Source organism: Jaculus jaculus, chromosome 19, assembly GCF_020740685.1.
Source record: "Jaculus jaculus isolate mJacJac1 chromosome 19, mJacJac1.mat.Y.cur, whole genome shotgun sequence".
Taxonomy (NCBI): domain Eukaryota; kingdom Metazoa; phylum Chordata; class Mammalia; order Rodentia; family Dipodidae; genus Jaculus; species Jaculus jaculus.
This window is the reverse complement of record NC_059120.1, coordinates 28323307-28339255: the sequence shown is the minus strand read 5'-3', so window position 1 is coordinate 28339255 and position 15949 is coordinate 28323307.

Below are 15949 nucleotides of genomic sequence, written 5' to 3'. Positions count from 1 at the left end.
ACATATCAATATAGTAAAGACTATAAATGGTAAGTTTATAGCCAACATTATTCTAAATGTGGAAAACCAGAAAACACTTCCACCAAAATATGGGGCGAGATAATAGCACTCTCCACTATTATTCAATATAGTAATTGAAGCCCTAGCTAAAACAATAAGACAAAAGATATAAAAAGGCATGGAAAAATGAAATTATCTCTATTCACAGAAGACTCAAGAGATTCTACCCAAAATCTTACATTTAATAAGCACTTTCAACAAAGCTACAGAATACAAAAATCAACATATAAGAATCCATACTTTTCATATATTCTAATGATGAACTTGCTTGAAAAGAAATTAGAAATTATATTCCATTCACAATAGGAATAAATCTCACCATCATGAAAAATCTATACAAAGAAAACTTTAAACAACTGTGAAAAGAAATAAGAAAACAGATGGTGGAGACAACATCCTTACTGCTATATAGGCAGAATTAATATTGTAAAAATGCCTATATTACCCAAAGTAATCTACATATTCATTGTAATTCCCATAAATGTTCCAATGGCATCCTTCTGAGAACTAGAAAAAAATCAAAAAGTTAATTTAAAACACAAAAGACATGACTAGCCAAAGCAATCTGAAATTGAAAGAATACTGCTCATGGTATCACAATTCCTGCCCTAAAATTATACTATGTGCATGGGGCTGACACAAAAACAGATATATAGAAAAGAATGGGTGACCCAGAAATAACCCTTCACAGCTATGGTCATATAATTTTTGACACATCCATCAACAACTGAATAAAAGACAGCCTATTTGATAGTTGGTACTGGCAAAACAGGATATTCACCTACAGAAGAATCAACTTAGGTCCACATTTCTCACTTTGTACAAATATTATATCCTATAATATTTAAATCATATGATAATTAGTTGGAATAATTTTAGGGTACAGAAGACAGTGTGCCCTGATAATATATCAAATGTACTACAAAATAGCTTTATCCTGTGGTTCTTTTCCATAATGATTTATAAATATTAATTGGGCTTATGTGGTTGGTTGTCCTCCTAAAGTGTTTTCCAGCCTAACTAATTTCTCATGGACATCTTTTATCAGTTATTATTAGAAGAGTATTGTCTCCATCTTTAATGTGAATTTAGCCATTTTTCCTTTGCATTTAGTCAGTTTAGTTAATTTTGTCACATGTGTTTTGTCACATGTGTTAGGTGCTCTGAAATTCTAGTTCTTCAAAAGTAGAACTGGGAAAATGTTCAAACTTAACATATGAATGAGGCCTCTGGTCAAATATGGACTTATTCCTTAAGTGTGACCAGTTAGCTGCCATTCTCTGAAAAAGACAAGATTCTTAGAATGAAAAAAGCAAAATTGTACAATTGTAGAATGATGATCCTAAATATTTTTCTTCATTCTTATAATGTCATGTCTTCTAAATAGAACATTTATTGTAACTGCCCCCCACGCCCCCCCCAAAAAAACTTGGAATAATGCTAGCCAACATTTTATCTCATATCACAAGCCCTTTGGTGATTCTATCTGCTCTAATTTCAACATACATTCAAAATCTAGTCATATCTTGATACTTTCACTTTTCTCATTGTAGACTAAATTTTCTAATTTTATTTATTTATTTATTTGAGAGTGACAGACAGAGAAAGAGAGAAAGGCAGAGAGAAAGAGAAAGAATGGGTGCACCAGGGCTTCTAGCCTCTGCAAACAAACTCCAGATGTGTGCGCCCTCTTGTGCATCTGGCTAACGTGGGACCTGGGGAAGCGAGCCTCGAACTGGGGTCCCTAGGCTTCTCAGGCAAGGACTTAACCTCTAAGCCCTCTCTCCAGCCCCAAGGCTAAATTTTAAATGTCTCTCCCACACTTTCATCTCTGCACAGCCTCCTCTTGACCTTTGATTTTTGTCCTGAGTAGTTTAGCATCTATTCTCTATGCAATAAATAAGACCATAACATTTCTCTTGGTTGTCCATATTTCTTATAGCAAATCTAAATCTCTTACAATGACTCACAAAGTCCTTCAAGAAATATCCACTCTGGGGCTAGAGAGATGGCTTGGTGGTTAAGCTCTTGCCTGTGAAGCCTAAGGACCCCGGTTCGAGGCTTGATTCCCCAGGACCCACGTTATCCAGATGCACAAGGAGGTGCACACATCTGGACTCTGTTTGCAGTGGCTAGAAGCCCTGGCACACCCATTCTCTCCCTCTCTCTCTCAAATAATAAATAAAAATAAACAAAATAAATTTTAAAAATATATCCACTCCTAGAGTTCACCAATTGCAACACAGTTTCCTAAAGGCTTTGCATTAGACAAACTCTACATAGGGCTGAAGAAATGGCTTAGCAGTTAAGGCATTTTCCTGCAAAGCCAACATACCTGGGTTCAATTTTTCAGGACCCATGTAAGCCAGATGCACAAAATGGTGCATTCATCTGGAGTTATTTGCAGTGGCTGGAAGCCCTAACATGCCCATTCTCTCTCTCTCTCTCTCCCTCTCTCTCCTTCTTTCCTTCTCTCAAATAAATAAATAAAAATGAAATATTCAAAAAGCTCTATATAAAAAATACCAGCAGAACTCTCTCTAATCTTCTCCTGACCTTTGTTTGTTATAAAAACTGAAATAGCTATCTTTTTCCCTATTCTTCTATTTTTATCTATTGTATTGATTAAAATCCAAAACAGTTTCTTTGTTACTTACTGCTTTATTGTCTCTCCTACCACAATGTAGGCACAATGAATGCAGATATGCTACATATTTATATTTCATGTCTATCAGCTAGAATACTGTTTTACACATAAATATTCAATGAATATTTATTTTCCTATGGTTAAGAGAATGGTCCATGAGCTCCCACACATCCAGGAGTACCTAACAACAGTGAATAGTTGTAGGGGTGACAATGAAGGTCATACTCTTCAGTTGTGTGGCCCCTGTTCATCCATATTCTTATTAGTGACCTCCCACCCATGCTCATGCAAACAACCTTAATTTAAATCAGTGGATCAAAAAAGAGCACAAAAGTAGGATGAAGAGCAACTGGCAAGAACAATGGTTTTGGTGGGAGGGATAGGGGAAAAGAAAAGAGTGTAATTGTAAGAGGAATAAGCACAAAATACATTATATACATTTAGGAATGTGTGCCAGGCTCCACCAGCGGGAGCAGATAGTGCTGTGGAAGGACCAGGCCTGCTGGTTCCTCCCAAGGGGTTAAGGAGGAAGAAGACTGTACGATGACTCAGACCTCTTCTAGCCCCTGGAGAAAAACCACAATGAGTCAGGAGTCTTGTGGAAGCAGGAGCTCACAGGAACTTGCTTTATAGCTATGAGCAGTTGCCTATATCATGTTGGGCATGAAGGCGAGGGTTTTAGGACAGGGGGGAGAGGTAAGGGCCAATAGTAAACTGTAACTATTGAAATGGTAATTTCAACTCCTGTGTTGAAGTAGCAGGCCAGAAGCCATTAGGCGTCTTGCTGAGTCCTAGCTGGCCAGAGACAGGATGTCAAACTTTAGCTAGGCTTGGGAAGTTGCACTAGGCCTCATGCCTGGGCCTTTCAGGGCCCAACATCTCCCCCTTTTGTTTTTGTAAGAGCATTAATCACCATGGCCACTGTCTTAGGTTGGCCCCTCTGGGGATCTTACCCATCATTGGGTACCATGTTTTTAGGTCTCTGAGAACCCACTCCATGGCCTGTCTTAAGTTGTCCCCCTCTGGGGATCTTACCCATCATTGGTCACATGGAGGGCAGAGAAGGTGGCAGTGGGTCATCTGAGGAACTTAGTTCCTGAGTTGCCAGCCTGCGTATTTTGACCTAATGAAGTTTTATTGCTCTAGCCACTGGTGAATAAATTGTGTAATTTTGTTAAATACACAAGGCCCAACAGTGAGGAGAAGGAGAAGGAGGGGGAGGGGTCCAGGTAGAGGGAGAAGGTAGGGTAAGAAGTCATGTAAGCCCATCCGCAGTGGGCTGTCCTGGGGGGTCCCGTCGCCTCCTCCTCAAGTTTTCCTGGAGCCTCTTAATCTTGTCCTGGATGATTCCTGATTTATTGGTGTAAAAGCGGCATTTTTTCCTATAAAAACAAACATATACCTCCCTTTTCGGCTGTTAGTAGGTTTAGTCCTCTCCTGTTTTGTAGAACTACCTCAGCCAGGGAATCTAGCTTCCAGGAATGATATCTACATCTGGAATTAAGGTGGCTGGGGCACAAATGCCTGCCCAATTGGTGGGCAGAAAGTTATAGGCCATCCTGCCTCCACAAACATAAACCATTTCTGAAGGCAGGCAGCATTGAGCACTGGGCTCAGTTGTGTTAAAAGTACAGAAGGAAGGATGAATGCATCCCACATCTCTACTGTAATTATTAGGGGAAGGGGGGCCCAAATGCCCAGAGGAAACATTGGGAAAAGCTGGATGGGGATGGGGAAGGTGGTAGAGCAATTGTACTGCAAGCAACCGGGGAGGCCCAAATCAGAGGCAAAGCCAGCAATGCTCTGCAAGGGAGGGCATTATTTAGTTTATCAGGGTGAAGGACTATTTTAGGAACAGTCCTCAGGGGTGGGACACTCCCTACAGAAGTGATTGTCAGTGTCCCCTTGTTGGGACAAATATTTTAGGTCTCTCACTGGTACCCAAGTGGGTCTTTTTCTTTTTAAAACTTTTTTCATGGACAAAAGTTCCATGAGCTTTATATAAGTTTCTATCAAAAAACTCCTTTCTGTTACAAAGTTTTTGTACTTTAATTACTTCTCAGTACAAAGGTTGGGAAACAAACCCTTTGATCCCAGCAATACAAACATAAATATTAAGGAATGGCCAGCTCTTATCAGTAATACTGAATGTGTATAATCTTGTTACATGTAGGTGCTAAAGTCTTGCTGTCAAATGGCCCAGAGCTATGGATACAAGGTCAGTCAAATGGTTTTAGACAGTTTACCCTTTTTTATTTATTATGAACCAGGCCCTTTTGGGCCTCGGTGTAGAAAGACTGTGTCTGTCTTAGGTTGTCCTCTATGATATTTAGGCCTTACCCATCATAAGTACATGAATTCCATCATTCATGCCCTGTCTTAGGTTGACCTAACTCTAGAGAATCTTATCCATCTTTGACTACTAGCCTCTATCTCAGGAAGCCAGGGTTGGGTTGTAGCTGTATCCCATGTATTTTTGTATGGATATCTATAATGGATCTCAAAAGGCATTTAACGAGTATGGGCAGCAGACACAGAATGAGCAAAAGACAAACACCTGTAGTAGCAAATCTTCCTATCTAAGAAGTGAGAGAATTCCATCTAGGCAAGGTAGACTTAAAAGCAGATATTAAGTCATCAGCAGCTTTAGCTGCATCAAAAATAAGATGATTATTTTGCAAAGACAAAATCTCTGAATGTAACTGAAACAGATCAAAGGAAATATTATCATTATGTCAAATATTTCTTAAATGCATTTTCCCAACACTGTTGACTGTTACTAGGTTTTTTAGAAGTAACACAAATCCATTGAAAATCTACATGATACTCCAAATGAGTTTTAACTTTCAACCCTAGTATACAGAGCGTCTAACAGGTGAAACTGTATATAGGGTAAGGATTGAGCCCAGGATCTTAAAAGGGGGGTACAGTATGAACTTTCTCAGGAGCTACTTTAAAGCTGTGAGTATGAAAAATAGTTACACAGTAAAAGTAGAAGCCTAAAGCCAAATGTCACAGCACACTTTAGGAACTCCTGCTAGGCACACTTTGTATATCCTTAGATTGAAATCTGAAACCCACCATCACACCTTAAGATAAACAAGTGAATATATTAGGGGCCACTTATTTAAATTACCACATTTTGCCCCTGGCTCCCAATAGATTTATAATTATCACACATTATAAATTGTTACAAAAATTTTTAAATATTTAGGGTAAATAATGGCTTTTTTTAGTTGTCATGTGGGGGTAAGGATTCCCCCTTTAGTTTTGTAAGTGAGACTTGAGAGTTTGATTATATCTTTTAATGATAGCCTGGTCCCAGGGATTGTATGGAATGCCTGTGGAATGTGAGATTTTCCAGGTTTGGAGAAAATCGACAAAGGCCTTCTTACGAAGCAGGGGCCATTATCTGTTTTAATTTGATCAGGCAGCCTGCGAGTGGTGAAACATTGAAGTATATGACTAATGGCATGTTTAGATTTTTTCCCAGCATGTGCTGATGCCCAGTAGGTGTAGGAAAAGGTCAGTGAGCCCAGTCACCACGAGAGGGCAGACTTCTCCCCTGTCCCCACCTGGGTCAGTCCAAGGGGGCTACATGGCAGTCTCCCAGGATTGGATTGCCTGCCAGTTCCCAGTAGGGGAGGGTCACGCACAAGCTGCCAGGAGGGGGGCCATCTATTTAAATTACCAAATTTTGCCCCTGGCTCCCAATAGATTTATAACTATCATATATTATAAATTGTACTCAGTTCAATTTTAAAGGTCCCCACAGTCTTGACAAATTTAAGATATTAAGACCTGAAAAATTAAACAAGTTAAACACTTTTGACATATAAAGGCAAAGAGTAAACATTTTTAACTGGTATAAGGCATAGAAAGGAGAGACTAAAACAATGTAAACTAAACCACCATAACCTAAAATTAGTTTTAGTGCCTGTAATTTTAACTTGCTTGAGGTTTTTTTAGCTTAAAATCTCAGCCAGGCGTGGTGGTGCACGCCTTTAATCCCAGCACTCACGAGGCCGAGGTAGGAGGATTAACATGAGTTTTAGGCCACCCTGAGGCTCCATAGGGAATTCCAGGTCAGCCTGGGCTAGAGTGAAATCCTACCTCAAAAACTCAAAACAAAACAAAACAAAAAGTAAATTGTAAATCTCTTAGTCCAATATCTCTAGCTAAGTATATCAGTGTATTACAAATTTAACCTTGATTAAACTCTTTGGGCCTGGGCAGCAGGATGCAGCCGGCCCTTATGCCAGTAGCCCAGTTCCAACGAAGTCCCCTTCAGTCTTTCCTTTTCTTGGGAGAGCTCATAAGCCAAGCCTTGAAGTTTAATGCTGTCTGTACTTAGTACTTTTAAACTTTCATCTGACTAGTCCATAAAATTTGGCTTACCACTCCAGAAGACACCTTCAGTTGTAAGCACCAAGTCCATGCCTATTTCTCAAAAACAAAGGTTCCAAAAGATTAATATCCACATGGTCAGGTTCATCTCAGCTCATCAGACAGTTTTAGGTTTGCTGAGATAAACTTCCAAACCAGGTACAGTTATGGAGGAAGGAATATTTATTGAAGCTTACAGATCCAGGGAAAGTTCCATAATGGCAGAAACAGCTGGCCTGCCTTCACAGGCCCAAACAGAGAGAGAGAGAAGAGAGAGAGACGCACAAGCCTTTAGAAATATAAAAGCCACAGATGCAGCTTGCTAGGCCCTGTTCAGAAATACAAAAGCCGCAGGCGAACCAAAGGCAAAGGGAAAGAGAAAGGGAACAAAGAGATGTTGACAAACAAGTACAGGTTATAGAAGCAAAGTTTAGCGCATTAATTATGAAGATTGCCTTATAACTCATGAGGGTATGCTCACCCTCACATGTACAACAATTACCTCCTCAACGAATGCCTCTCATAGGGCACTAGTCTGCAAGACTCCGAGAGCCTCATGTTAGGCACCAGATGCCAGGCTCCTCCCCGGGCAGGTAGTGCTGTGGAAGGACCAGGCCTGCTGGTTCCTCCCAAGGAGTTAAGGAGGAAGAAGAACGTATGATGACTCAGACCTCTTCTAGCCACTGGAGAAAAATCACAATGAGTCAGGAGTCTTGTGGAAGCAGGAACTCACAGGAACTCACTTTATTGCTATGAGCAGTTGCCTATATCATGTTGGGCATGAAGGCGAGGGTTTTAGGACAGGGGGGAGAGGTAAGGGCCAATAGTAAACTGTAACTATTGAAATGGTAATTTCAACTCCTGTGTTGAAGTAGCAGGCCAGAAGCCATTAGGTGTCTTGCTGAGTCCTAGCTGGACAGAGACAGGACGCCAAACTTTAGCTAGGCTTGGGAAGTTGCACTAGGCCTCATGCCTGGGCCTTTCAGGGCCTAACAAATGTGTCAAAATTAAAATATTTTTTAATTTTTTTATTAACTAGTTTTGTACTCAGTGAATATAATCAAGTTGGTACCATTGTTAGGCTCATCTATGTCCTACACAAAATTGAAAATTTTAAAAAATCATTGAATAAATAAAAATACTATATTCTTATAGTATATATCTCTTATAGTGGTTATCTAGTTCTCATAGAATTTTTCAATAAATTTTCAAAAAATATTATGAGGACTGAACTTAATCTTCTAAGGATAAATAAAGCTCTAAAATTCACAATTTTGATATGCATCTAATTTTATCTGTTTTGTATGGGGGTGAAACTATCCCCCTAACACAATGCCTACTCCTTAGCTGTTCAGTAAATAAGTTCAATATTGACCTTAACTTGGTATTGACTCTCACAGTGAACTTTGTTAGAAAGAACATAAGCCTTCATTTCTTTTTAAAGTACCTCAAAAGTAATATAAGACAAATTATAAACTGCTTTGGCAAAGCATAAATTAACTTATCAAGATAAGCTATGTAAATGGATACCATGTTATTATTTTTTGTTTTTGAGTGGTATCAGAGATACCAAGATTCTACTCCTGGTTCTCTTATATTAATGGCTGATTGACTGTCTTGAAAGTGTCAGTCTCTGTGGTATCTGATCTTCATTAGAAAAAAAATTAAGAGGAGTGTATTTTAAGATCTATAAAGTCCAGGGCTGGAGAGATGGCTTAGCGGTTAAGCACTTGCCTGTGAAGCCTAAGGACCCCGGTTCGAGGCTCGGTTCCCCAGGTCCCACGTTAGCCAGATGCACACGGGGGCGCACGCGTCTGGAGTTCGTTTGCAGAGGCTGGAAGCCCTGGCGCGCCCATTCTCTCTCTCTCCATCTGTCTTTCTCTCTGTGTCTGTCACTCTCAAATAAAAAAAAAAAAATGTATAAAGTCCATCTCACTGTACATTATATGATTCTATGATATTCTTATTGAATAGTTCAATATTATTTTCTTGCCTGTACTAATTTAATTGATAAGACTTTATTTAGAATTTTCAGATATATCCTTAGAATCCCATTGGCTTAGAGAATATGAACAAACTGAGAATAGATAGGAGTAGCAAACCTTTCCATGACTCTTCTCCCTAAGTGAAAAGTGTATGTTTTGTTTGTAAATACTAGCAAGTATCAGTCACTTTTAATAAAGCCAGACACTACATTATTTTTATAGTGAGTTACATTTAACTCTCCTTTTAAGCATACCCCCTTGGGGAAAAGATCAAGTAAAGAAAAGACCAAATACCTAACATACAAATGTACAGGTTGGTAATTTTAAGATATAATGTGCCAGTCAGTAATGTTGAGAAATTTTACCATCTCAGTATATGTATTGTCAAACTTGCGACATATATATACTTGTTATCTCTTCTTGATGAATTACTCCCTGTATTAATATGTAGTAATCTTCTGTATCTCTTTGGACTTACTTCTATTTTAAATTTACTTTATCATACATCAGAATATATATGCAAGTTTCTTTACAACTTCCATTTGATGGATAAATTGAACTCCATACTTTGGCTCTCAATCTGTGGTTTCTTTTCCTGTGAGGTGTGTTTCTTGAAGTGCATGGATAGTTGGGGCATATTTCTGTTTTTAATTCAGTCTGTTAGTTGCCATCATTTCAATGATGAATTGAGGTCACTTCCACTTAAGGGTTGCATTGAGATAGGCTTGCTAATTCATTTGATTTAGATGGTTTTCTTGTATAAGCTTATTTTTGTTATTTTCTTCCTTTCCTTATTAGAATTATTGGTTTCATGATTTACTTTATTAAACATGATGAATCCCTTTTCAGTTCTCATCTTTTATTTATCTCATTATATTGATGTTTTCCTATGCTTTTGTGACTGAGATAGGGGCTGTCACTTACCCACTTCTATAGTTAGGATTCTTTTGGGCATTTTCTATAGTTTGTCCTTAGGTGTCACAGGTTGCCTCAGCTTATGCTTGTCTTCAAAATGTTTTTATTTTCCTATTAATTTTAAAAGAATATTCTACTGCATGAAAGCAACCTTGGTTGGTAGTTGTTTACATTCAGTGCTCAAAATATGTCATTCCATGCTTTCTTGGATTTCCAAGTTCCTGATGAGAAAACTGCAATTATTCTGATGCATTTTCCTTTATTGTCAGTGACAATTTCCCTTATTGCCTTTCAAAAGAAGCTTATTCATGTGTTTATTTAAGAGAGAGAAAGAAAGGAAAAGAGAGAGAGAGGGAGAGAGAGAGAGAGGGAGAGAGAGAGAAAGGGAGAGAGAATGGACACCTCAGGGCCTTAGCCACTGCAAACAACTTCCACACATATGTTCCACATTGTACACCTGGCTTAAAGTGGGAACTTGAGAATTTAACCTGAGTCTTTAAGCTTTGTAGGCAAGTGCCATAAGTGCTGAGACATTGTTCTGCACCCTCTATAGCTTTTAATATTGATTCTTTGCCTTTTATGATTTCTCAACTATGATCCTTTATGGAAAGGTTATTCTATGGCCATGTCTATTTGGGGATTTAAATGCTTCCTGTGTTTGTATATCCACTTTTTCACTAGGCTTGAAATTTCCCCTGCTATAATTTTATTAAATAAATTATCTATGCTTTATACTTCTGTGGATCCATCCTCCCTTCTTTTATACAAAAAGAGGGGGAGGCCCACTTTGCAGTGGTGGGCATTAACCAACTGGGGGAGTAGGGACCCAACTCCTCCAGTGGGGATGTCTTTTTCCCACAATCTTTGGCCCTTGGTAACTTTTAGGGAGGGGAGGCAGTGCCTTAGTGATAACAGTTATGGTACCAACCTCCATGCAATCCAGGTATTTCTCTCAGGGAATTCAGAAGCTGTCAGAAAGGGACCTTCCCTTGCAGTGCTTTGCCTCACACCCACGTTGGTGCCCATATCACACTCACTTTATTGTGAGCTGATATGCATAGGTCTGAATCCTATGCAGCTCCTAAAGGAGGGGTAGCTATTTGGCCGTAAGACAGGTAGACCACAGCAATAGCAGAGGTGTAGAGGACAGCAGTATAGTAAATAAGTACAAAATGTAAGATAAAGGGAGAGTGACAGCTGCAGGTGGTAGGTCTTCAGTGGCAACACCTCGATCTGCCAGCTCCAGTCTGTGATAATGGACCTGTAAAGGCTGCATCTTAATGGCTTTAATCTGTTGATGTATAAAAGACATGATTTTAAATATAATAATGGGTCCAGTTGTGAGTGAGAGGATTAAGATAAGTAGAGGTCCTTCTAGCTTTGTCCTGTTAGGAAAAATGGAGATTCTCTCAGGGAAGTGTTTCTTCCTTGGATATGTGAGATGTCACTGGAGGATCATCAGCTTGTTTTACAAGTCTCTCTGGCAGCCATCTCACAGCATTTTCTTTGGTGTCAAACAAGCATACTGATCCTCGGCCCCAAATGATCACTGGGTCTGGCCACAGGATGGAGCTCAATATGGAAGGCAAACTGGGTGGCTTTATCAGTCATGACATTCCCTGTGGCTAGAGGCCCAGGGAGTCCAGAATGAGCACAAATATGGCCTATAGAAAGGGTGTTGCATAGAATGTATGCATTGCTGAATGGAGAAAAACAGAGGGGTAGTGTTTGTAGTAGGTTTTATGTATGGCACAGTTTCTAAAATGGGGATGGATTGAGAAATATGAACCCTATCAGTATATAGACTAAAGGAAGTATTTGGAAGTTGTTGAAAAACCTGTAAAACAGCAAAAAGTTCCACCAGTTGAGCAGAGTGGAATGGGAATTGTAGGGAAGTGGTCTGGTTGTTTACAGTGAAGACTGCCACTCCATTAGAGGAGCCATCAGTGAAAACTAGGGGGACATGGAGAAGAGGTCAGGGAGAAGTTAATGTAAGAAAAGCAAATGGTTGAGTTCTCAGAAAGTGGAGAAGCTTGTTAGCAGGGCAATGGTTATCAAGGGATCCCTGAAAAGAGGTGTAAGATATTGCCCATTCGTCATCATTTTGTATTAACCATTGTATTTGGGAAGTGGAATAGGGTAGAATGATTTTTATCAGGGTCCTTACCAAATATTTTTCTGCTTTGATCATGTCCAATTTTTATTAACTCTTCCACCCATGAGGTGTAAAGGGTAAGGACTCTAGGTGGTGAAGCAGGTAAATGGACCCAGAAGAGGGGGCCCCTCCTGCCAGAACACCCCAGTAGGTGTGAAGTCAGTGGCACAAATGACCAGGAGAAGAGGCTTTTCATAAGAGATGAAAGTGACCCTTTGGCTCAAAAATGCAGCCTCCACTACCTTTAGGGATTCTAGCGTGGGGGCTGTTAATGAGCGGCCTGAAGCAGGATATGGGCCTCCTTTTAAGATATCAATCAAGGGTTTAAGCTCTCCAGTAGTTAGCTTAAGATAAGGCCTGAGCCAATTGATATCTCCTATGAGTTTTTAAAAATCATTTAAAGTTTTTAGATGATTAGTTCTAAGTTGAATATTTTGTGAAAGGATTTTGTTATGAAAAAGTTCAAAGCCTAAGAATAAGTAAGGAGATTTTAACTGGATTTTATCAGGAGCTATCTGAAGTCCAGCTCTGGTAAGGGCCCTAGAAAGCTCTTGAGAGAAAGTAAGGAGTTCAGTGGGATCAGGACCAGCCAAGAGGATGTCATCCATACAATGAATGATATACAAGGAAGGCCACTTATGTCTAAATGGATCTATAATTTGGGCCACAAATTTTTGACACAGCGTAGGGCTGTTAGCCATCCCTTGGGGCAACACTTTCCATTGGAATCTCTGCATAGGGCCTCTAAAATTTACCACAGGTAAACTAAATGCAAAATGCTGATGATCCTAAGGGAATTGTTAAAATGCAATCTTTTAGGTCAATAATGATTTTACAATATCATGCAGGAATTGCTACTGGAGTGGGGAAGCCTGGGTTGTAGGGCTCCCATAGGTACCATAGCCTTATTAATTTTTCTAAGGTCTTGGAGCAATCTCCATTTTAAGGGCATTGCAGAAACACTCCACTGTGGGGGCCTCTGGCCTCCGACCACCTGTTTAGATAAACCTATCATTTTAAAAGTCATAAAGTACCATTGTGTGTTTAGCTCATCACAATGGAGATTACCTTATCCTCAGTGCTTTTTGACCCAGCAGGCTTCTCTATTTTAGATTCTCCTTCTTCCTTCTTATCTGTCTCTGGCCACCAGCTGGACAAAATTCAGGGAGAACTAGGATAAAGTCTGAGAGAGCCAAGGACATGTCCTATAGTGTATAGCTCAGACCTCTGTGCGAACATTTAAAATAGACTTTATTAAACACTTGAAGAAAATAGGCAATAGGCATAAGAGAATCAGAAGGCAAACTCCCACAGTTGTAAAGCTGCCTATCCAAGAACTTAGAGAGTCCCAACCAGGCAACATAGACTTAATTGTAGTAAATAAATCATTAGCAGCCTTAGTAGCATCAAAATCAAGATGACTGTTCTGTATAGCTAGAATTTTTGAATGTAAGTTAACCAAATCTAACAAAATGTTGTCATGGTGCCAAAATTGAGATAGTTACTTTACATACAATAGAGTAGAATCGGGTCTTTTCTGAGCCAAAATAGTTAACTAAATATTAATATAACCCTTGATAAATTTTTTGAAAGAAAAAACATTACTTGACAACCAATAATTTTGGCTTAAACACATAAAAAGAAAAGGTCCTCCTGATAAAATAAAAAAAAAATTGCTCAAAGAACTTGAAGAAGTCTCAATTCCTTGTGCTTTTAAAATATCTTTTACTATGGCAATTAGCTCCTTTTTACTCTTTGTTAAATCTCTTTTTTTCCCCCCTTAACCCATGTTCCTTGTGTCTTGAGAGATGTTTTAAGCCCTTTAACAATTTATGCTTACTTAGGGTCTGTCCCATGATAGAAAAGAAAAGAGGAGAAACATCAAGACCAGAGAGCAACATTCCCAGTCAGAGAACCGGCACAGGGGATTCCCTGATGGCCTTGACGTGAGCCTGACTGCAATTTTAAGAACTGGCAGCCACTCTAAGAGCACTTACTGGCTGTTGCATACCAAGTTTTGTTGATAGGAAGAAAGGCTAGATAGGAGGTCTTTGCCAATGCCCAAACAGGCTGTCAGGATTCGCACAGGGAGCTAGAGGCCTTCAGCCAATGCCAGAGGGTAACCCTGGCCAAGAGGCTTTAGTTCCCCTCTTGCTATGCTGCAATTCCATGCTATGGCACCAACCAAAAGTAAAAGGAGGAAAAGAAGAGCAAAAAGAAAACCCACAGTTCTTGTGTCTTGCAAATCTGACTAAATAGTCTTAAATGGTTTGCCTAGAAGTCTGCGTCACTTGTCTTACCTTAGCGGGTCTGTATCACAGATGTGTTTCTTCTGTGGTGACCATGGAGCAGATCTGTTTTACAGGTGTATTGCCTGTAGTGATCTTATGGGGATCTTCACTCACCCTGGTGGGGTGGCGTTCCAATGGTGAGGATGGCCATCCACTCGAGTAATGCCCAGGTCACACTCCGTACCTCAGGACCCACGTTGGGTGCCATTTACCCTGGCCAGTGGGGAGTTTAACAAGGACTCAAGGAGAAGCTAACCTGGGTGAAAAAAGGCAAACAAACAAAAGAAGGAGACCATGCTAGGTGTTTGTCAAGGCATCGAGAGTTTATTCTTACATGTAGGTTTATATAGGGTTGGAGGGGGAAGGGGATGTGGTCAGGGCAAGGAATTGTAGGGGGAAGGGGACGTAGTTAGGGCAAAGATCACAGAGTTACTGGTTAAACCACAATGCCTTTGTTTCTTCATCAGCTACTGGCAGGATGGGGGAGTGTTTAGCCAGGTGTACAATCCCATTGTTTCTGGTAGTTGAATATTAGGTGAGGAAGTAGAAACTTAACTTGCTATATGGCAGTCTTTGTTTGTGGTAGTTGAGTATTAGGTGAGGAAGTAGAAACTTAACTTGCTATATGGCAGGCTTTGTTTCTGGTATTTGAGTATTAGGTGAGGAAGTAGAAACTTAACTTGCTATATGGCAGTTTCTATTAACATGGCCAAGGTTCCAACAGATCCATATGTCTGGCCTCTTAATGTATGCCAGAGTTCTTAGAAATTTTGTCTTTCTTATTATTTTCTATATATATGCCTGAGGGTACCACCTATAAAAATGCCTAGGTGAGTGACATCACAGCAATTTAAGAGAAAACAAAATTTAAAACAATGTAAACAATAAAACAGATCTGTGATATTTATAATTTCTGATACTCTTCACTCATTGCCACAATCCAGATTCTCACCCAGTGTCATTTACTTCAGCCTGAAGAATATCCTCTAAGCAAATTCTTATAACTTTATTTTGAATCTAATTTTTTTTGTTTATTTTTATTTTTATTTATTTATTTGAGAGTGACAGACAGAAAAAGAAGCAGATAGACAGAGAGAGAGAGAGGGAGAGAGAATGGGTGCACCAGGGCCTCCAGCCACTGCAAACAAACTTCAGATGCCTGCACCCCCTTGTGCATCTGGCTAATGTGGGTCCTGGGGAATCGAGCCTTTTACTGGGGTCTTTAGGCTTCACAGGCAAGCACTTAACCACTAAACCATCTTTGCAGATCCTTGCCTCTATTTTTTAATATAAACATATATATATACTGAAAGGTCACAGGTTGATATTTTTAATTTTTAAATATTTTATTTATTTATTTGAGAGAGAGAGAGAGGCAGATAGAAAGAGTGGCAAGATGCACCAGGGCCTCTAACCACTGCAAACAACTCCAGACGTATTTGCTACCTTGTGCATCCGGCTTATGTAGGTACTGGGAAATCAAACTTGGATCCTTAGGCTTTGTAGACAG